This window comes from Ambystoma mexicanum, chromosome 1q (genome assembly GCF_040938575.1).
Source record: "Ambystoma mexicanum isolate Mex_15411 chromosome 1q, UKY_AmexF1_1, whole genome shotgun sequence".
In the NCBI taxonomy this organism is placed as follows: Eukaryota; Metazoa; Chordata; class Amphibia; order Caudata; family Ambystomatidae; genus Ambystoma; species Ambystoma mexicanum.
The window spans coordinates 560,806,715-560,829,614 of record NC_090922.1 but is presented as its reverse complement, the minus strand read 5'-3'; the positions used below and the strand labels follow the sequence as shown (position 1 = coordinate 560,829,614).

The following is a 22,900-nucleotide window of genomic DNA, read 5'->3' as shown; positions in this document are numbered from 1 at the left end:
ACATGGGTGTGCTTCTCGTCAGCCTGGTGGCAGTGAATTAATAAATACAAGCCATGTCTGGTTTTACAGGGTGGCTATTTGGATCACACAACAGCCACAAGCATAATTTGAATGTTATACTGTCAACTTGGTCAGATGACACATCATGGCAGGGATGGGATGGGATGGGTATGAATTAGCCGTCCGACTTGGGTGTACCCACAACAACTATGAAGGGAGTCAACTTCTTGGGGATGTTGGGGGGCGGGGGAGGTTGTCTTGAGAACATGTGCCTCAAACACAGCACGGACACGACAGTGACCCTCACACCAGGGATAGGATGGCTGTAGTCCTTTTGATGCACTCGACCAAGTGAAATGCAACCCCGCAGCGACTACAACCATGGAAGCCTCCCCGACTCGCTGCATGTTGAGTGCCGACTCAGCTCAACAAGAGAATCATCTTGACCTGCTGGAAACCATTGACCCGCCCGTCTTGATCCTGCTAAGGCATCACCTTGACCCCAAGGCCTACTCAACACTGATTCGATCCACAGAAAACACTGCCTAGACACCTTGCCACTGGCACAGCACAATTTGAAGGTGTCCACGCTGGCTTGACTGCATAAATCCCCAAGTCTCGCTTGATGCTGTGAAGCCCCCCCCCCCCCCCAAGGGAAGCAAGGGAATTTGTAGTGGTCCCAATATAACAAAGGGCCCTCGTGATTAGTAAGAAGACCTCACTCTTTGCCATTTAAACACAACTTTTAAGTACTTTTGACATTTGCTGATAATGTTATTTGCCTGCACATTCACCCAGTGCACCCTCTTTTCCTCTAGATCTGCATTCTCGGTTCCTTTAAAGGGGGAGGGGGGGTTGGATTGCTGCTGTACCAGCTCGCACCCCTGCTGAAGAGTATAGGCTGCCCACGGTCCTGAAAGCAGTGAAGGGGGTATACCCATCAGGCGGTTCCTACTTCCCTTTTAGGATTGGGATCACTGCTGCTTAATTAGTAGTGTAGGGGTATGAACAGGCCTTTTAGACACTACTCATCCCTGTACTCGTGCGAGCAAGATGCATTTTTGCCACACACTAGAAATGGGTTGGAAGACTGGAGTTGGCTGGGGGCCAACAAGGAGCCTTGCAGAAGCAGCCACGTGACCCCTCTGTAGCACAAAGATGAGTTGCAGATATATTTTGGATTGCAGTATCCTAATGGAGGAAAGTGGGCATCAGGGAACAAGGATTTGCCCGAGTCTATGCTCACGTTTAGAAGACAGACCAGGCAAATGAGGGGCAGCCGAGAGCCAGACGTCAACAGCATACAGACTAGTCAGGAAGGAGGAGAGATCGGACAGCATCGCGAGAGCACACAACGAGAGCTAGAGCGCATGCTCCTACTTGACGGTGCGAGAGAGCAAGACCGCACGAGCGGACAGCACTGACCAAGCAGGTTGGAGAACACCACACACAAACCCCTCATGCACTCAATAACAAGGGGATCTATGGACCAAGGCCAGTTCTATGATTTGAGGGGCTCTGTGGAACGAGGTTTGTGGGTTCCCCTAATTTGCCATCATGGAAAGTGATTGGACAATTTTTATGTTAGTCCAAACACTACACAAAGTAGCCAGGAGGTAGCCAAGAGAAAGGTAACCTTGCAATGCGCTATACACAAACAATCACAGTGAATAATATATGGGAGCGACATTTAAACAGGCGTTTTTTTTTTTTTTTTTTTTTTTTTTTAATTACTTTTTGGGCCGATGAGGAACAGCGACAGATCGAGATGCTTAGGATCACACACTTTAGTTAAATAGCGAGGCTAGGATCGGTTGGCCTACTCCACCCTCCCCGCCACCCCAAAATCTAGCATTTCAGCACTTCGACACATATGCAAGCATTGGATGTAGGAAGTAATGTTGGGCTTTCAAGAATTAAAAAAAAAATACACAATTGCATCGAAACTCGTACGGGAAGCATCTAAACCAAGAGTATAAGTGTGGTTGCAATTTTTCAGTCCGACTGGTGAAAGGATAGTGAGCCTTATAAGAGTTTCCCCAACTGTGCTTCTAAGACTTAAAGACCCAAAGCAGCAGTGTGCCCATGGTCTGCGTGTAGTCACCATATGGCAGAGGCATGCAGATTATCGATATGCAGACAACGTGCTGCTCTCGGCCCAATCCTCTCCTCCTCATCCCTCCCCCCCTCCCTCCCTCCCTCCCTCCCTTCCTTCCTTCTCTAGACGCGGGTCCCTGAGCCACGCCAGAGTCTACCCGGCCTTACATGCTGCGCTTGCAATGACACCCCCTTGGTCGTGCCAGTGCACTGGGCGTAGAATGTTACGAGGCTCGGAGTGGGGGTTAGGAACGCCCCCACCTAGCAAGCTTGCTGGGAAATGGCGCCGCAAGCGTTAGCCCGGGCTGTGTGGTCTGAAGTTTCAGTCAGGACTGGGCGCTCCTGCCCCAGTCTAATCTCCTGCCCTCCCGCAGCGAATACTGACTCACCCTCGGGAGTCAGAGTCTGGAGACGCCGCCGATTAGCGCGGCATTAACCACAAACAGACCTTCAGGAATCTGCAGGCGACGGGAAGACATCCCACGCCTGAGGCACGCGAGACGCCGCGGAGGTGGGAGGGGGCGCAGGGGATGGGCACAGGCGCTGAAAGCCGTTCCAATCCTTGCACCTCAGGGCAGTCGCCGCGGACCCGTGGGTCAGTGTAAACGAGGCCAACTAATGAATACGTTGTTTACATGCCTAAAGTGCATCCTGTGCCGTGATCAAGCGGCTGTTATAGTTAAAACCGTAGCCAAATAAATGCAATTACCGCAGCATGGGTTGCACAATATCCGGGGATCAGCCTTATAGACCAGGGGAACATTCCAGAAACCTTGCCACAGTTCAGGTGCAAAGTTTGCCTGGTATTAGCACTAGAGAAAAGTTATTAAAAACAATGTGGCAGATTAAAAAACCATTGCACCACGACAAGTGCAGTTTGGCATATTAAAAGCACCAGGGCAAAAGCTGCCCTAGTGTTAAGATACATTTTTGCATCAGGGCAATGCCTTAGGGCCAATACCATTCCGCATTAGCACTAGGGCAAACCTTGCCCTGGTGTAAATGTACTGAAAATGCATCTTTTTTGCACTTGGGCAATTTTTGCCAACACAAAGCTGCCTTCATTTTATGCACATCTGGATGGAGAGACATCCATCAGTTTGCGCCCCCCTCACCCCCACCAACCAAAAATAAAACCAGGTAATAAGGTGTGCAGCCCCTCAAAATCGTGGCCACTTGGATGCTCCTGGGGCTGCTGAGTGGTGCGGCAGATCGTAGAAATTAGCATCTGGGACACAGGATTCGTTCCTCCACTGCTACTGCCTGGTTAGTAGAGCTCCCGGGCCCTTAATGATTTACATGGGCAACAGTCAATGGCATAACACAAAGCAAGCATTGGCAATGCCAACAGCTTGGGCTTTTGCGTAGCCATGCAAAATGCACTTGCCCAATACTTATACACAAGCCAAAACTGTTGGCTTTGGGAATGCCCGTTTTTAACAGGACTTCAGTAAAGGACACACACACAGCGCTTATAAATCGACTGTCGGAAGACTGCTTTTAGAAAACACTGGCAGGCACTTCAATGCACAGTCTGATGGTAAGTCTTGATTAAACCAATATCAAAGATCCAAGGAGAGGAGGTGTTTTGGGCAGGAACTGGTGGGCATGCCCATAGAGATTACCAAGGCCATGGGCAGCTAACAAGGGGGGCAAATTATCAAACACCTGCAAGATATAGAACAAAGCCTTACGGGCAGCCTTCGGATTAAAAAGAAACAAGCCAAAGCCAAAATCATAGTCAAGACATTGACCACTGCACATAAATGCATTACTAAGGATGCCCCATCCTACCTGAATAACGTGCCACCCAAAAATGATCCATCAGATCCCTTCGGTCCAGATCCAGCACACACCTGTTTGACCCTAGATTCAAGAGCTCTAGGGCGGGTGGCACCTTTCCAGTAGCGGCACTACTTTCCAGTAGCGGCACCCAAGATCTGGAACACCCTGCCCATGTACATTAGAAACACGTCCTCACACCTGCATTTTAAGAAACCGATTAAAACACGGCTAACAAATATAACTAATATCACAACCATGACCCCACTGCTATGGCCCGATTGACCCTCTCCACTATGTGCATGCATCTCACTACGCTTTCGTGTACGAGTTGTACCTGTCTTCTAACACAATTTGTAACCAGATCATTTTTCTGAGTATTCTATGCCATGATACCTCAGAGTTTGAGCGTGTTAACAAATGCAATAAATAAAAATAAGTTTTGCGTCCCTCCTCATATCCCATTTCTCCCAATCTGTACTCAAATGCAATAATTTTGGCTTATGGGTGGGACAAGTGGCACCCAATAGCCCACACCAATGAGGCCCACCTCCCTGCAATCTCTGCAGTGTCCCCCACTCCACCCAAGTTCCTCAAAGAAGTGCATTATGCACCAAAGAGTGTCCGGCCGGCCTGAGCCACCGCTCGTGCCCAAATGAGGAGGATGATCCACGGTGCTGCAGCGGCGTGATGCCAACCGCACTGGCCGAAAGACATAGGGTTTTGAATGCAATCAGACTCCTGATATAGAAGCACAGAGGGATGCCATCTGTCCCCCAGATGTTCCACCCGCCATGGTGTGCGTAAGCAACAGTATTGATCATGTGGCCGCTGCGGAGCTGGCTTTTGGTGCCAGGGGGTTGGCCACCTCCAGCGTGGGCACTGGAATTGTAAATGATTCAAGGTCAATGCCAGCAGGTTAATATCTATAGTGCTGGGGCATTAACAGGAATCAAGCAAGCGTAGCAAGAGAGCCCAAGTAATGCAAGGGAAATCTGGTATTTCTCCCGGGAACATTTTAAAGTAGTGTGTCGAAATTATGCATTTCACAATATATACATTTTTTTTTTAAATGGGTTAAGTCATACAATAGACAGCTGGTTCTCTAAGGCAAAACATGTAACATATCTAGTAGATGCCATGTGAACAGTACACAGGAGCATCTGACATTATCCAGTATTGCCATTGTATTTTTATGCATCTGCACCTACGATATAGCCCAGCATTGCCAGTGTAATTTGATCAGAAACAAAAAGCAAGGGCATGTGAAGACTAACTCAGTGCATGGAGGAAAGCACCAGAAGAAAGGCTTTCTTTGGCTAAGGCCCCAGACTCTGGAACCCCCGTCAACACCTGAAGAGACTCTCGCTTTTACATTTCCAGGGTGGAGATCTTAAGTCTTCAAGGAATCTCTTATCACCAAAACCTAGTTCAATACGCGCCCCACCAGAGACTGGGCCATCTGCTCCCCCGTTTCCTCCCCTGGATACTTTCAGATGCTGTGGTGCCAAATTGCCCGTCCTCCCTGCCCAGTTCACCCCCACCCCCATTTGCTTTTATTGATCCCTTGCAATCTGCTTCCCTCACCATGTACTTCTTCCCATGACTTGTAAAGCCCTCTGTTGATTACCAAAGCTGGGTCAGCACTCAAATACACTCATAAATAATGTGCACGAAAACCCTGAGGTATGCAAACACGTATTCAGGGGCACTGCAAGATATTGGGGGTCAGGTTTGTTGCAGCCACTCTGCATATTGCAGATGCATTTCTCTGGCTCAGATGGGAAATACATTACAGTTATACATCTATTCTGTCACACGTATACAAACAATTCAGAAGTGCATAAACCACTCTAATTCTGTAAACATTCTGAGGGGATAATCGTTCCTGGCTGCTTTACGTCAATACAATCTCTGCCTTATCTGAGCAGTTGCCAGAAGTTTAACGTACCTGGTTTGACTGGTCAGGCCAATTAAGTAGTGTGTATTGTACGGGGTCATTCGGCAGGACACTGGGGCAGAGGTTGCACAGTGATGCCTCGATTAAATCAACACCCCCCTGCCTGCCCCTTCCCGGTGATGCGGGAGGTTAAGCAGGGCAGGGTCGAGGTGGCATCCAAGTCTAGCAGTTAGTTCATTAATGGTTGAACAGGGCCCACCCCTCGGATCCGGTTTCAAAGGCCCACGTTTGCATTACGTTTATCTTCACCCATGCGATAAGGAGAGTATAGCAGCTGAGGAGGAGTAGGGGGGTTGGGGGGGGGTAAGGAGAGGCAAGCAGCTCCGATTTTGCTCGGAATGCAGCTAACCACCATCAGGCGGGGTTCTTATCGCAGAGGCAGTGAGGCCCATCAGAAAAGCCTCCAGGAACAGAACGCGGGGCCACGCTCTCCGGTGGGAAAACTAAAAGGAGGACTCAGAAAATGAAAAATTCATACAGGCATAAGTGTTGGAATAACCCGAAGAGCAACATTCAAAATGGAGCAGGTATTTGCTTTCCCCTGCAAGCTCTTTGCTAGACAGATGCCCGGATGCCAGCAGAGACACAGATTAGAAGGAGCCAGAAAAAGAGAACAGGCAGCACCACCTGACAGGCGGATGGACAACGAGAATCCCTGGGAATAAACGCCCGCACTGAGCCCGATGGTTTATAAACAGATGGCAAAGCAAACGTAAAATAAAGCATTGGACAGCTTCATTCCACAAGGTTGTCGTCATTCCAAAACGGAGGCTTTTCGATGGCATACTAAAGGGGGAAAATGTCAATCATTGGAAAGAGGACTTAATTGTTCTTCAATTGTTTTTTTTATAACGCGCTTAATACCAGATATTGGTTTCTAAGCGTGGCATCAGATTCGAACCCGCGTTGCGCTGCGTTGTCTTGCTTGGAAGACAAACGCGTTGCCCCCCGAGCTATTCCCTCCTCACATACGAGCCAAAACGAGACCTTCTCCCTAAGGACCAGGAAGCACGCCACACGGACACCATGGGTGCCTATTAACACGCAGACGACCACAGAAACAACAAGCAAACGTGCGTCCAGGTTTGGCAGACTTCCAACAAGCATTCGGACACCCAGGGTCCAAACAGGAGGGCACAACCAGGACTCGAATCGAAGGTGCAAGGAGGATGTACTTCAAAGACACGGGTCCCCAACGCAGAATGGAAGTAAAACCAGCACAAGGCAGACACAGACACACACACACACACACACACACACACAACTGACACCGCCCAAGTTCCTCGAGCCTTCAATCACTAACTTTACCACTAAAGGTGGAGACAGACATGTGGATGAGCTGCTGCTTTTGCACATCGCAGACACACACACTTATGCCACTGGTATTTATACAGTGCACTGCCATCTGCATGGTCTGCAGGCACAGCACGAGATCTGAAAGATGGGGCAAGGCCAAGGTTGTGGAGACCAGAAATAGCCTGAGCTTTGCGTCTGGGTTTGGTTCCAAGTGTACTGTTAAGTGCGCATAGAGGAACTGGTGTTCAGAAGAGCGCCTAGTCTACCCCGGGGGCCAAGAAGCACTGGTCAAGACTGATATGCACGTTGATTGTAATGGTGTAGCATTTGGTTGGATCTCTGTTGGGAGGGTTGAATTGTGCACGCATGGGTAAACTGGTAGGCATATTAATTGTGGAGGTCGAGTATGTTGTTGCAAGGAAGTTAGCGGCAGGGCGGGGTGTGGGGGTTCGAGGGGGTTCTAGTGGACAGCTGGAGTGTCTTTCTGGTGATACCATGGCAACGTGTCTAGCTGTAAGGCACTTTTAACGAGTTGCCTTGGGGCTCCCTAGTGTGGGCAGGTACTCCTGGCAGTAGATGGTGGGTAGTAACTCGCACAGGATGAAAGCCGGGAAACACAGTGAGGCATTGAAGACAGAGCATGCAAAGATGTGCCAAGTAGACGTGGGGTGGGAAGATAGTGGGCAGATTCCTTAGGCCAACCTCATCTACTACAAGGCTGAAGTGTAATATTTAGAAGCCAGTCAAGAGAATTGGGCGTTCCGGAGCAAAAACATGGTAGGCCACCAATTGCATTGTCCACCAGGGGATGGGGGGGGGGGGGCATGCACAAACACAGCGAGACACTAAGGCGACAGTGGGGCAAGTTTACAATGTGGCAATACGGAGCAAAATTACTGAACCACACACATGGAAATCAAACGGCACGACCGGCATAACAAAAGCACTAGTAGTCCTAGCAAGGCCTGAGAAAACACCAACAAAGCAACATTATTCGGATCTTCTCCCCCACACTCCTACCACTAGCCTCTGCAGCGCTCATCAGGGAATTGAAATATAGGCCAGCTGCCATTTCCCTCTCTCACTTTGCCACTGTCAATCTCTCTCTCCGATACATCGTGCGCTGTGTGCAGCAAGGATCTGGTCATTGGCAGATCTGGGGAGGGGCCACTCTAGAGACTACACTAAACGTGCCAAGCACTGTGCTAAGGGGCCACAATTGTTTTGGCTCAGAGAAAGAGTTGCCTGGGATATGAAGTCATCAGGGACTCACTTCACCTTCCTATGTTGGCTGCCAGGATCGCGGCACTCAAACTTCACTCCAGTTTCTCCGGCTGCTACACTTTGTGGGCTTCAGTCTGCCATGCAACGCAAAGGCTTGCATCAGGCCTTCAAGGTAGGGCACAGCCCAGAATCCATGCGTAAATCCAAGCCCAGTTTCTCCAAAAGGCCTCAACCCGCCACAGGTCAAAATTGAATGTTGGACCAGATGGCCCCCCTCACCTGGTGTTCAGACAGTTCCAGAACAATTCTGAAACCTTGCAGAAGTTCTTCTCAATAAACCCCACTACACAGCACAGCAATCTCAGGTTTGAAGTATCTCAGGTCCTTACAAAGTACATATATTTTTGCAGATTGGAAAGCTCTGTGCCAGACACTGCACTATGGTACACAAAAGGTACCAGGGCGAAAGAATGGTTCATTCATAAACGTGAGTGAGATCGGTTAACCGAGAGGCAAGGAATGTGAAGGCTGTCTACATCAGGTGTCAAATTATGGCTGAACCCATAGCCAAGGGGTGGGGGGATTGTGCGGGGGGAAGGGTGTTCAACGTGTCCCACGGAGCAGGTTGCATCGTTCATCAGTCTCCCAAGAATCGCGCAAGTTTCAGCAGGTACCTAGTATTATACTAATTTTAGGAGACAGTCCTTCCAGAGACAGCGAGGTACTGTCGGCATTATCGGTACATTGCGTTACCTGTGCCTACAGGGGCCGAACTGGTGTCGGGAAGGAATCTATTCCACCCAGAGCGTGAGTATTATGCATTCATCAAGCACGTACATCGCATGTGGAATGCAGCATTGCTCCTTTTACGTAGTTAGAACCCAGGAAGGTGACAATGTGGTTTGTGCAGGCAACCAATTTCTCCTCTTGCACACCACACCTTCGCAACTGACTGAAGGCACGGCACCACTGCGCGCGCGCGCACACACACACACACACACAACACAAATAAGATTGCGCATCACCTTTGCCATAAGAATGAAACTACTTTTAACGAAAACAAATTCGAACAGAAGCTTCCCACATAAAACGCTCCTTAAACACGACCCCCGCAACCCCCATTCGTCCATAATATACCTCAGCCTCACACATACAGCCTCCATTTACACATGGGTGACTACCAGGGTCTTGGCTACCGTTGCATAACTAATGGCTGAAATGCACACATGCTTAATAGTGCCTCGCAATTCCTCCCACATTTTGGGACTCTGCCCTCCAAGGGCTTTCAACCAGATAAGATTTGGAAGCAGGAGAATTTTTACACCCTATCCTATTTTGTAGTCCAATTCCGAATGAGTGCATTTCATAAAACGATGTTTTTACCGGGAAATGGAAATGTTTTTGTAATACTTTTTATTTGCCCCTAGTTCATGAAGCACATTGAAAGGTACATGCATGTTTACTTCTTCTGATCAGGCAGTTATAATAGTAGTTTCTTCCTGTGGTACTTTGTGCACTTCTGGTCCAAACCCATCCTTGGAGCTGTGTGGGCAAACGCAGGGACGCAAGATTCTTCCTACTTTTTGTTGCGAGTATTTTCACTCCGTATTTTTTTCCTTGCAAGCATTTGCCTATTTTTAGTGAGTAACAATGGTGGATACACCCTTTATCTGTAGGGCTGCGTTTAACCAAGTGTGTTGGGAACATAAATATGGTGAAAGGTGCTATAAAAAAATGACAAAATTAATGAATGATTTCACCCAGAGCAGCCATTTGCACAAAAAGCATTGCGTGACTGGAAGAAGGTGGCGTGATGACTGAAGTTTTTCACCAAATACATGAACTTTTCCACAATTTGGTATGGTTTCTAGGACGACTGTGGAAAACTTGTTCGCATAGTTTTTAATCTACTTCAAAAAAGCTAGAGGAGTGTGCTAGCCTCACTGTAGTGGCATTCGAGCCCCAACGCTTGCACGCAGGTTGGCGAATCATGCCCAGGCACGGCTGAACCCAAAACGGAGCCCGAGGAGGAGTGCGCTGGTGAAGGGTGAAGCGGCAGGCCAAAAAGCCAGCAGAAAAAAACACAAAAATACATGATAGGGAGGAAATGGGATAGTGCTGGTTTATGCTTGGATGAATGAAGGCTCGAAGACGCTGGCTGGAGCAAGGGAATGCTATGCCACAAAACGTCTTCACAGACTATCAGTACTCAAGCAGCCAGTACTACTAGCGGGTGCTCTTGGCTTAAGGCATGCTCAAGCATTCACTTGAATCACGGAAGCTTGCTTGGATATGCAATGGACAGTCCGCCCCCCCCTTCCCCCACCCAAATTCCATGAACTTATTCCTGGCACTGCTTAGGCTAAGGCTGTTTGAGTAGAGAGTCAAGTAGTGGCAGTTTAGAAAAAGGGATGGAAGTGGGGGGGGGGGGGGGAGTAGAGGAGGCACAACATCTGCATTCCACACAGGTTTGGTTTCCATCGGATCCATGGAAATGTCAGTGTTCTAAGAAAAATCTGTGATGAGCAAAAATAGATGCACTTGGTTGTAATCCCCCCCCCTCCCCCCTAACATAGACAATCAATACAGGGTTGAATCCTTTGGAAACAAAAGTACAACTAAAAAAGTGCTTGCAATGCTGCATGAGGCACAGTTGGATTTTTTTCAACAAACCTAGATAGAATAAAAGATATATCCCCAAAGTCATGAGAAACAAAAAGCATTTGAAGGGAGGATAGCTCTGTGGCAACGCACAGGGCTTGGAAGCAAGGCCACGCTGAACACCACCGAATCCCGGATCCATGCTTGAAACCGATCTCGGGATTAAGCGTGTTACAAATAACCTGCACGATCCGAATGTACAAGACCTAGTAGGATCGTCCACCCCCATCCCTTGTAGCGCTTGAGACACACGTGTATAATCGCATTATAAATAACCAATAAAATAAAACATTTTCAGAGACTACTTCAATCCAGATATCACAGCAGTGCATCGCAGCTTAGTTTGATAAAAGGTGTTCACTCTTTAAACGGGTAATGGAAGGTTTGACCGCGGAAGAATTGTCGAATCCGATGGTATCACATTTTTAAAAATTCTTTTTGATACAAATATATGCGGGGGTGGGTTTAGGTGAAGGGGCGTCTCCCAACGCATACATGTGCAGCAATGTAAACAAAAACAAATATTGGATTACATCGTTTGACCATAAAAAGTCGAGCAGATCACATAGAACATTTGAAATGTATAGGCAAAATACAACAGGACAAAGGGTAAATCAGATTTCATTTCTACCATCATCAAAATGCATGTCGTGGATCCTTTTGAAGTCATGCTCACGAAGTGACAGCTTTTACAGATAGAAATGAAAGGGGAGGCATGGGCAAGGAACGAAGGAAAACAAAAAAATAAATAAAAAAAAGACAAGGAAAGGGCAAAATACGGGAAGAGGGCAATGGAAGGGAAATTAGGGAAATAGGGTCAGGGATAGAGTAGACAATGAAGCAGCTTAGAGAGGAGAGAGAGTGAGAAGAAAGGAAAGCTCATTAGTGAAAGATGTATGCCCACATTTTGCCCTATAGGAAACTAGAATCCCAAGGAGTGATGCAGGCACTTTGATGTATCCTCATTCAATGCCAGGGAATTATACGGGTGATAAAGCCCCTGGAGTAAGGCTGAGGAAGAATGGCACAGTGAAGATGGCATCCAGTGGGTAGAGCAGCTGCATGAAAACAGAAACGGGCGTAATTTGTGGCAGGTCGTCTTCCCCGACACCAGCACCCAAATAGACGAAAGATTAAGGGGTTCCGAACCAGCTGCCCCGAACAACCCAGAAGAAAAGTTACTCCCCTGTAATCATAGTTCTCCAGCGTGGAGATCCTTTATAGATTCATATGGAAGGATCCATCAGTCCTTTCCAGAAGAATCCCAACTCAGACAATCCCCTTTGCGTCACTTAGGCTTCAGAAATATTCGGATGCCGGTCACAAAATCTGCACTCACCCCCAGCCTTTGGCTAGTGATGTTTGACTGTTGGCTAGTAATTTTAGGTGCGCTGTATGAAATTGAGGAGCAGAGTGACTTTTCATGACAAACTAGTAATTTGCCATTTGAAATGTTGCCCCCTGCAGAGGTGCACATCAAGATGTGTTTAAAGAAATTGCCTTTGTAAACAAGTTTGCATTTCTGCACGCACAGATCTGCAAAATATATACATGGGGCCGGCTGGGGGAGGGGGGGGGGACATTACCTGAAAGGGCACTGGTGTTTATTGCAGTGAAAATCCGTGCATAACTTCCTGAAAGCAGGAATTATGGACCATAAACTGCAGTGATAAGAGGCGCAGTCCTCGAGTCACAGCTGCCGCTGCTGGACGCCCTTAAGCATAGGGCACAAGCATGCCGAGAAGTCAGTCCACGAGAGTCCCCAAAACCCAGGCACAAAGCCAGATTGTGCCCGTACCACTTAGTTCAGTGACAGCCCTAGTTTCTCGATACTGCCAGCATCGAACTGGCCTACCAGGTAATGTCCAAAGGGCTGCACCAACATACCAGTATGGGCAGTTTGATGCAGTGGAAAGTGTGTTCGTTTGACCCATGTTACTGGTAAAGAACTTCAGAACAGTTTGCAACAGGGCTCAAATATGCACTCCCCACTGGCCATTGGCTAGTGATAATGAGCTCTTGGCGAGTAAGAAATGGTTAACCGTGCGTATGTGTAGACTTGAGGTGGCAAGTGACTTTACGCCAGGCGAGTAACTTGGAACTTGACATTTTGACCCGGCCCCCACGATTTGCAACATTACACCACAAACTCCCAGTTGGGAAGTATTCCGTCGTGAAAATGTTTTGGGCCACTTTTCGTTGGTGCCCATTTACTATCCTAGTGCTTGCTTAGTATCCATCACAGCTTGGGAGAGCTGGGATTTGGTAAACTGATCAACGATGGAACCAAAAGAGGCCCGGGAAATCATTTTCAAAGCGGCCCATTTTATACAATTTCAGCAAGCCCAACCCCTTTCCTATGGGAACATTTGGGAATACCACCCAAGAGGCGGAGGGTGCAGAGGCCTGCCAGGAAATCTCCAGATCCCCTATAGGTCAGTCCACCTCGGTCCTTACCTCCTCTGCAGAGAAGTAGTTAATCCGGGGTCCTGAATTAAAGTGGAGCTCAAACAATCAGTGACAGGTCGGACCGCTGCAGTGAGCACCAGCAGAGTGCCAGTCAGCATAGCGCCAGCAGAGTGCAAGTCGGTATAGCGCCAGCAGAGTGCCAGTAGGCATAGCGCCTGCCTCACAATTCCCATTCAAACAGTACTTCAAAACATAACGCAGTTTACATGTTCACCTGTTAAAAGAATACAATTTCCACTAGTTACCTTCCATTACAACGCCAGAATTTCCTCCACAGCATTTTGAGAGTTAGAGAATCTGGTTTAGAAGTTCTTATTTGTATAGAAAACGAAGGCAAAAACAACAGTAAAGAACGGACTTGCAGAGATGAGTCAGGTCTTAAAGTGGTTGCCTGATCTTTGTCATGGTTCAAGATTCAGGTTCCGAAACACACCATGGACAACACAACTACCAAAAGGGTAACTTCCAAGAGCGGTGGCAACCTCATACAAGGCCAAAAAAGCCTTTGACAAAGAGGCCCTGCGGAAACATGCCAGAAAGCTCAAGACGGGCAACATAAAACTACCTGTAAGAACTCAGTAAACAGTTTTTGACGATCGTCATTCAGTCAATTCTCCTGTGTGGTAGCGAAGGCTGAAGGCTACTCAGAACCAAGAACTTGTGAAATGCCTACAACTCCAACAGAAGCGATATACCTAATAATCTGTAAACTGTGCTTAAAAGGACACTACAGAGCACCAAATAGCGCATGCAGCACAGACCAGCTACGCAGCAATGGGCATCGACGCACCCAGTAGGGCTGGCTATTATTACACATGCTTTTCTAGCCACGTTCTCTGGCGTCCTAATATGAACATCTGAGTGCTCAGAAGGTGGCAGTCAATTAGGATAGTGGGCAGGGTACCGACTCCCCAGTCCCTCCTGCGTCTTTCCAAAGGAAACCGGCATGCTAGCATCCTGCTTCCCCTGCCTCACAGGTGGTTCTCGCAGCATCGCTTGCTGTGTGAGCTTGTGCATTGCACTACTTTCATGCAGGTCCCTGCCCACCCAGTCACACACCCGCACTGCCTCCTGGCAACCCTTGCACTTGGGTCTGTACCTGTACTTAGCTGCGCTTTAAACCTTGCACTTGCCACCTTGCTGGCTGCACTACCAGCTGTTTTAACCCTTGCTCAGCACTTTCCACTTCTCCCCTCTCCTTTGCACTTTCCCCTCACCTGCGCGTTCTCAATGTCACTGGGCCTAGTAAGATCTTCTTTTGTCCTCCCTTGCCTCACTGCGCTCTGAAACACTTGTGTATGAGCGCCATACAAATTAAATATATCAGACCGTTGCACACAGAGTGGAGCATTAGGGATGCCGCACTTCATTCTGGGCTCAAGTGACTGAAAGAGTGACCCAAACACCTACCAAAGTGAAAAAACACCCAGCTGGACAAAAGCAATACTTTGGGGAAATGTATGGCTTATACAGCAGCAAACAGCTTGAAAGCAAATCCCAGCAAAACAAATATCCAATGCTTTAACGCAGGCAGGAGTAAGAGTGTTCATTTAACTTGGACGTTTATTTGGTGGGAAAACAGTGGTTGTGGCGCAGGCGGTAAACCAGAGTATCCCAAAGGGTGGTACTAGAAAACACCGAGGATGAAAGGATTGCAACTGAGGGCCCAGATGAAAGACACATACAAAAAAAAATACTGTTGCGTCACACTGAGCCCGCTTGGATCCTACTACATTTTGAAGGTGGTGGAGACGAGCAGTTTTTCCGCAAATTTAGAGTTTGCAAAAATAGAAGGCTGATTGGGGAGGAAAGTTTTGGATTTGCCAAACTGTGTGCCAACTGTAAAAACAAGGTTATGAGCGAGGTTTGACTCCATGTCCTGTATGGTTACCTGGAGAAAGGTTCCGGCGAAGAGGAAGCTTAAGATGGCTAAACCGGGTTCTTTAAATTACCTATACTGTGGCTGTAGGCTGTCTAACAAAGTTTGAGAGAGAATGTACTAAGATTTTGGAGGGAGGCGGCATAACAGACAAGCTTCTTCGGTCCAATCCTGCTCTAGCAGAGACAATAAATGTATGATCTCGTCTGGATCAATACACGAGACAGAAGAAGCTTGTATAAATTATGCACCGGGAAGTTTGTAAAATTAAAATAAAAAAAGGCTCCCCTCTGCCCCCCCCCCCCCCCCCCTTGAAGCCATGTCCGGATGGTCGGGTCATGACATCCATTTTAAGGATACGTTTTAATCTCATATCTACACTCGAGAGATATGGTTTAGCAGAGGACTAAGTGATGCAAACCTTTGTAGATTTTGCCAGCGGAACACAAACCTTAAAACGCATGCTGCCATCTTGCGCTTTTCTGCAGGGGACCAAAATACAAACAGTAGCACCGTTTTTTTCTTCCAAAGATTATGTACATGCTATTAATTATCTCAATGCAATGTGCTTCTGGCACCGAATTTTAGCAGGGACGCCTGTACCGTTCGTAAATGAAGGTGCAACCTTTTTAAAGGAATTCCTCCTTCCTGAAGATTTTTCATTTGGGGCGTTTTACCGATGAATTATATGGAATCAACTGTTTTAGAGGATTGGGTAATGCATTTATAGAATTTATTTTGTGGTTAGACTGTATAAGGTTTGTAACCAAGTGCAAATTGGGAGAAAAATATGCTGACAAATGGAGAAAAAAACATATAAACATTCTACTACTTTTATCAAAAGGGGCAGAAACTTAATGGGAACCTCGGTGGGAGTAACCTCGCAGAGTAGCTACAGGTTAAAAACAAACGCCGACTAACCACAGGGTATGCGGCCACGGGCTGCAGACACGTCCTAGCTTGCCATACCTGGTGCCACGCGGAAGTGCAGCCCACCGAGCACAGCAAGGAAAACGAGGGGGCAACACTTCGTGTAAAGAAGTTACTCCTAAAGCGAGCTTTTAAATACTATGTAAACCAACGGAGAAAAAAGAAAACACCTTCAATACCGGGGTGTTGGGTGCTTTCAGGAGGTTGCGTAACCAGGACTCCGTCCTTCTAGTTAAGAACAGCACCCACCCATAAACAAATAAACAATAACAGCTATAATTAGAACCCCGCAATCCTGGTCCCTAGCCATGAAAGACTGAAGTGTTTCCCGAAGCAGGAACCATCCACTTCCGTGGTTATGTAGGAAATACGTACACATTAAAGACAACGGCCCAGTAAACTAAACAACGGAGCAAATAATGTCCAAAGGCAGGCATGCGGCTTAACAGGAAGGGGCTGACCAGTTAACACAGGCAACGGCTAGGGTCAGCGACCACACGTTGTTGAGCCGGAGATTCCAACATGTAAATAACCCACACGACTTGCGGGAAATCGCCCCAAAAAATAATCTTCCCTTTAGGACCTGTAACACCCGCATGTTCCTGCACTCAGAAATACTAACTTTTTTGTCAAACCTGTTTTTTTTTGTTATCATGGGACCCGAAGGGGCCAAGCCCCGTAGGTAGAGGACCCAGACACATAAGAAGGAGGTGACATGCAGGAAGGAACGGACTAGCTCCCTCCCCCGCCCTGGCGACAGCCACAGGTCTGGGGTGGACGGGAGGAGACCAGGCAAGTTTCACTGACACACACATGGCCATAAGGAAACATGGGGGAACGAACAAAAGGGACCCCAGCTTTAAGGGCGCCGCTTTTGTTCAGGAAGGGGATGCAAAAGTAGCAACCACCCTTCACCTGGTAGGATCACAATGACAAAATGGTGTCCTCCAGAAGGGCAGGGCATAGCAGCAGACTATGCAGAATTTGCACCGAAGGTGCCTGCACGCCCTCGGGCAAAGAATTCTCCTTAAGAGCAGGGTCTCCAGCAAGCCTCTTCTCTCGCTGTGCCCACAACCTCCAAAATGACCTGCACTTCCCGCCCAAGTTGCTAGAAAATGGCTGGAAAATACAACGCTTGGATTAAGGGAACTAAAAGGGGAGCAATGGGTTGATTAAACAAGTTGGGGTCAGCATGGTGAGCTACCCCCCACCCCTGACCAGGTTGCCAAAAAATGGCCTTCTAAACACACTTGGTAGGCAGGGGGGGGAAGATGGAGGGTTTTTATAAAATATCAGTTAAAGTTGGTCCTTCCTCGCAAGCAGCCAGAAAATGGCACGAGAAAGTCGCTTGGGATACCAGCGAAGAGAGAGGGCAGATTTGCCCTGCAAAAAATGTAAATAAAAGTTGGTCCTTGCCCAAGCCGCCAGAAAAATGGTACAAAACGCTTGGCGCAGTCTACCTCTGCCCCCCCCCCACACCCCTCCCACGCTCCAATTAAAATGAGATGGTGTCTTTGGCCAAGCCACCAGAAAAAGGTACCAATACACTGGACAGCCCTCCACATTTCTAGGCTTAAGTAAATACAGTTGGTCTCAAACAGAAGCACAGCTGACGCTGGGCAAACGTCACTAAGTGGGACATATGGCGGCGCCATGATCAGTCCCGAGTTGGCCTCACGCTGGAGCAGGTCCCCTGCTCGCCTGATCCCATGATGCCCAAAAGCAGATCATTTATCATTATGCATTTGGTTTGTTATGCCATGACTATCATATGGGTAATAAATAAAACTTACTGCCATAAGTTTCCACCTCGCTCACCTGTGTGTTTTTTTTTCTTCAAATTATAGCAGCATTGATTTAGTTTGCGGGTATGCTGCCCCCCTCCCCCCAGCCCATTTCTCCACACTATGCCACTTCCAGGTTTATACTTCAATGTATTTATTTGTTGATGGTCAATTTAAAAACAATAGTTGTCGTCAACACATGCCCAAAAACAAGAAACTAAGACCAAGCAGTGTGTTCGTTAGCAGCGGCTGTGCACAAAACGGGGAAAACGCCTGGGAAATCCCGAAGACAGGCGAAAAATCCCGAAGCATAAAGTCATCACCACGAACCGAAACGAGAGGACCGATCTCGCATGCACCTGGAGAGCCCCTGCACCTTATGGCTCGGAGCCCTGGAAACCAAATGCATCGTCTCAAACAGGGATAAACAAACGGGCAACCACCAATAGCAGAAGTTGAAAATAACAGAGGCACACGGCATGGGTGCCAACTTCTGATTTTTGCTACAGGGCAGAAATTGCCACACCGAGCGAAGCTGTGTCGAAACAACCCATTTTAAGAGTACATTTTGCTGCAAGAATGGGAAAAAAAGCAATACAATTTAAAAGCAGGCCTAAACATGTAACATTTCAGCCACAGGCGCCTAACCTGTTGAGCTGCAGCTGTCTTTCCACAGAATTCTGGTTTAGGATCTCCACCTACTTCTAACTGCTTTGGCCTGTCCACCACTCATTCTCCCTTCACCCTGCAATTAAGGCTCAAGTGGCCCACCGATTTGGGGGGAGGCTTCTCAATTTGAAGTGAGCAGCACTTGCTAAAGCCCCGTCACACTAGAGGGATGTAAAAGCTGACAGCACTGAAACCCCCATCCAAAATCCAAATACATGTAGAATAAATATGGCGGTGGGGGGGGGGGCACAAAATTAAACTGCTGGATACAGGGTCAAATGTGCCAGTGTAGTTGCCTCCTATGGCACGCTTAACACAGAAGAGACGGCTAGAGTGAGCGAGACCACGACAGAAAAAAAACGTCAGACGAGGTGGACACAAATCTCACCTACTGGCAAATCCAGATTGCTTTGCCAAGTAATAATCTAATCCACCAGGGTCAGAGTCACAAGAGGCCCGCAGTTGTTGCAAGCAGCGCTCTAGATACGTTTTTGAGGTGGGAGTATTTTACTCCCCATTTTTTAAAAGTTGAGTAAATGCAATTTTAAGAGAGTAAAAATTACTTTTCTCCTAAGCAAGAGAGTAAAATGTATGCGACAACCAGCCGACATGTGCAAAAACTGTATGGCAATCATTACTATGCAGCAGCTTTCTGCATTGTGACAGAATACATCTGTCATTATTTCTCTAAGGCCTGGCCAAATGATCTCTCCTGTATATATTTAAATCTTGAAAACACAAAAACTTTGCCAATCACATAGTACAGCAAACATTAATGTATTGTGTGTTTTGAGGCACAATCACAGAATTGTCTTTTGATGTTTAATGAAAGTCCTCATTTCCTGGAGCTATTACTACCTAATGGTGCCAATGTTATGATTCAACAGTGCAGTGCAGAGAGGCAAGGACTCCATATTAAATTCTATATCTAATCTCACGGTCAAATTGTTATATATAGAGCTTTTGGCAAAGCTTTGTACATAGAACACATATCACAATTATCACCAAACCAAAGTCGGTACTTCTTTGTCAACCTCGAAAGGATGAGAGTTGGCCTTGCCGGAATTCAAAACCTGCAACCTACAGATCACACAGATTGCAGCAACGAGTGCTCAACCGGCTGAGCTATATTATTGGCCAACATCCTTCAGAGGTCGGTTAACTGAGTATCGACTGAGGTATAATAATCACAGTGCCTAGATGTTGGCCGAATCATGTATGAAGCGCTAAATAAAGCCAAATACCTATTTGGATTATCACATGGACAGGTTTTGCTGAGTTTCTATGTCAATTATAAACGTGACTCATTTGTTTTTGAACAGCGCTTGCACTTCCTGGAGATTCAGGTTTTGGATGTTTTAATTGTAGTCTTGAAGACTTGATAGGCTAGTGATTGTCATTTACCCTTGAGCAAAGACTCTGCTACCACTGACCATTTATAGTAATGTACCCCAATGACTGCAAGGCTGAATGGATGTAAACTAGACCGCGCATAGTCATTCTGCACACTGTTTTTATAATTAGGGTGTACCTTAAATTATAAGTGTAAACATGATCTGCCTTTGCTCGATTATGCACAGCACAGGAACTCTGAAAAATACAATTGTGCAATACTGGTTTGCTTTCACTGAAAAACATTTGAGGAAAAAAAGAAGCATATTTTGTAACAAAATATGAATTCTGAGTTTTCCATCTTATTAATTATACAAACATAAAATGCTAGGAAAATAAATATGCACCGTGCTTCCGTTTGCTCCAGGAGTATCAACACAGAAGGGTGGAGTTTCTTTTTTTTAGGCTTCAGAGAAATATGTTGTTTCAGAGGATTTTATCCATGCCTTGCAATTACATCTATGTAGATTATAAAAAAAAAAAAAAAAAGCAGCATCATTCCGGCGTGTCTCAAATAACCTGACCTTTGCACTGCCCTGTGTTCTGAAATTGTGTGTTGTATTGAAAAGATTTTCATGCATAAAAAGGCCTGCGATGCACCTTAGCTGGAGGCCTGGTTGCAAGATTACTCCATAGACTCCCATTCTCGGGGTGGGCACCAAGATTCCACTTGAAGTGGCATTAGCACCAAAAACCTGCGTCTGCCCTGGAGATGGCCAGCTGTGCGCCCGGAGGCATTGGGACCAGCATGGGGGAGCAGTGATGATGATGATGATTTGAAATTGACGGGAGCTGGGAGCAAATTAGCTCCTGGTCATAGCTAAGCAGAACCTGATCAGCCATTTGCGACTCCTGTGGCAAGTGGTGCCATAGAAACCTAGCTGTGTAATATTAACTGTGTATGTTTGGGAATGTATATAAAAAAGGAGAGGAAAAAAATAAACAGCACACCAAAGGGAGATTTAGAGCATATTGGATAGCATAAAAAGGCAAAAAGGTTATAGTTCGCATCTGCTGCAAAGTTAGATTTGCTGCACACTATATACCAGCTCCTGGTTTTCCAGAGTTACCCCAGGCCTAACTGGTTATGCCCAATACCCCAGAGCTGCCTTTTTCTCCTGGTCAACAAAGCCCATTTTCGATCCCCTGAATGAGGAGTCGGTGATCTAGCGCCACTGCGCCTACTTTAAGTGGTAGAAAGAGAATAGGATTCATCCACAGCTTTCCTCATTCTGAGAGGAGATCGTTGCACAACGAATGCTTCCTGTTCGAAAGAGGACAGTTTTGTTGCGCACGGCCTCTTCCCGTCACTAGCCGGCACTTTGTAGACCAGTGGCAGAGTAGAGGTACCTGCCAGTGCTTCTGCCAGTTAGCGCTCATTTTCATGCCCTTTCCAGGTTACTGTTTGGTCACAGGAGGAAAGGACTACAAAAATCGTCATCTAACCTGACCCCAGTTTTCCAAATCTGAGAACAAAAAGGAAGCCAAAGTATCAAGTGTATTTGTATAAAGTCCCAATCTTGCAGCAGGTAATGGTAGGGTCTTTAAACACACAACCCTTCTGTGGCTCAGTCGTATTGTAAATATTGTGCACTCTCCCATGGAGGTCGCTTCTTGGCATATGCTTTAACAAATGTCGCTTTTTTTTTGTCCTTGCTTTTGTCCTTCTAAACTTACAATAGCTAATTGACACATATGGGTATTTTTAAGCCTTTGGCTCCTTCAGTGTTTCTCGCGAGCAGTCATGATGGCGCTGGGCCTTTAAGGCATCGAGTTTGGGAGGAGTTGGAGGCGTGGGCTTCCAGATACTTCATTGCCAGAAGCAGCATGAACTCTGCCACCAAGTGTGTTGTTGCTGCAACGAAGCTATGTTTGTGGACATGCCCTGTGTTCTTTGGAAGTTAGTACTAAGAAGGGAACATTGCCACACCCAGGCCGTGCCCTGGGAAGCACTGTGAAAAACATGTCGATTGGAGCCAGTCTTACTAACCACGCTCTTCTGTAATCTTGACGCGCACCTGGTCCTGTATCTTTGGTTCCTGCTCCAGGTCCTCAAGGACCAAGTTTAGAGGCAACCCCGACTTTGCTGAGCTGAAGTCTAAAGAGCGATGCCGCATAACTAGGCGACGGGTATGGGGACGGCATGACCTCTCCTGAAAGACTACGACTTTAACCATTTCAACAACAGTGTGCAAACTTTGTTGGATCCTGCCTTCCTTCTCATATTTTGTAGGTGTGCGTTTGGGTAGCAAAGGATCCAGTTCTGGACAGCCAACCAAAGAGTAGCCAAAGTTGTGGGAGGCCCTCTACCGAGAATAAACACTGCCAGCCTATTCTCTGGTCTGGTTCCCACTCAACCACAACCTTGTTTCAATTCACTGTACCTTTCACAGAGGAGGAGCAGCCACTTGGTCCCTCCGCCAAGGACAACACCTGCACTGAAATGCTAGGCTATTCTCTTCTGAGCAAGATCCCCAGATACACGTGTGTCTTGTTGGGCATCACCAGTGATGCTGTGTCTCTATGATACAGAGTGCAAGGTGTCCGTGTAAGGATTACACTTACCAGTAGGGCTAAAAAACCAACCCCATGATCAGAACCCAACATCCAATGATATAGGCTTGGCTGGTCAACACAATTATCTACCTCAAAATGGGCGAAACTGAAATGCCACTATGCCATTCCTCTTGCCCTACCTCTGTGGGTCCACCGCCAGGCTCCTAACGAACATGGTGTTATCTTCAATGCAAACTTGAC

At 47.1% G+C, this 22,900-nt stretch overlaps 1 protein-coding gene and 1 non-coding gene across 5 annotated transcripts in view; both read right to left on the bottom strand.

Annotated features, from left to right (window-relative positions):
* The window catches only part of LOC138531734 (nectin-2-like), a 262,202-nt gene that overhangs the window by 225,488 nt on the left and 13,814 nt on the right, over positions 1-22,900 (bottom strand). The gene's annotated exons all lie outside the window — the stretch shown is intronic.
* On the bottom strand, positions 11,912-12,040 carry LOC138565463 (small nucleolar RNA SNORA49). The gene has a single exon (XR_011301331.1). It is a non-coding gene; the product is annotated as a small nucleolar RNA SNORA49 (small nucleolar RNA).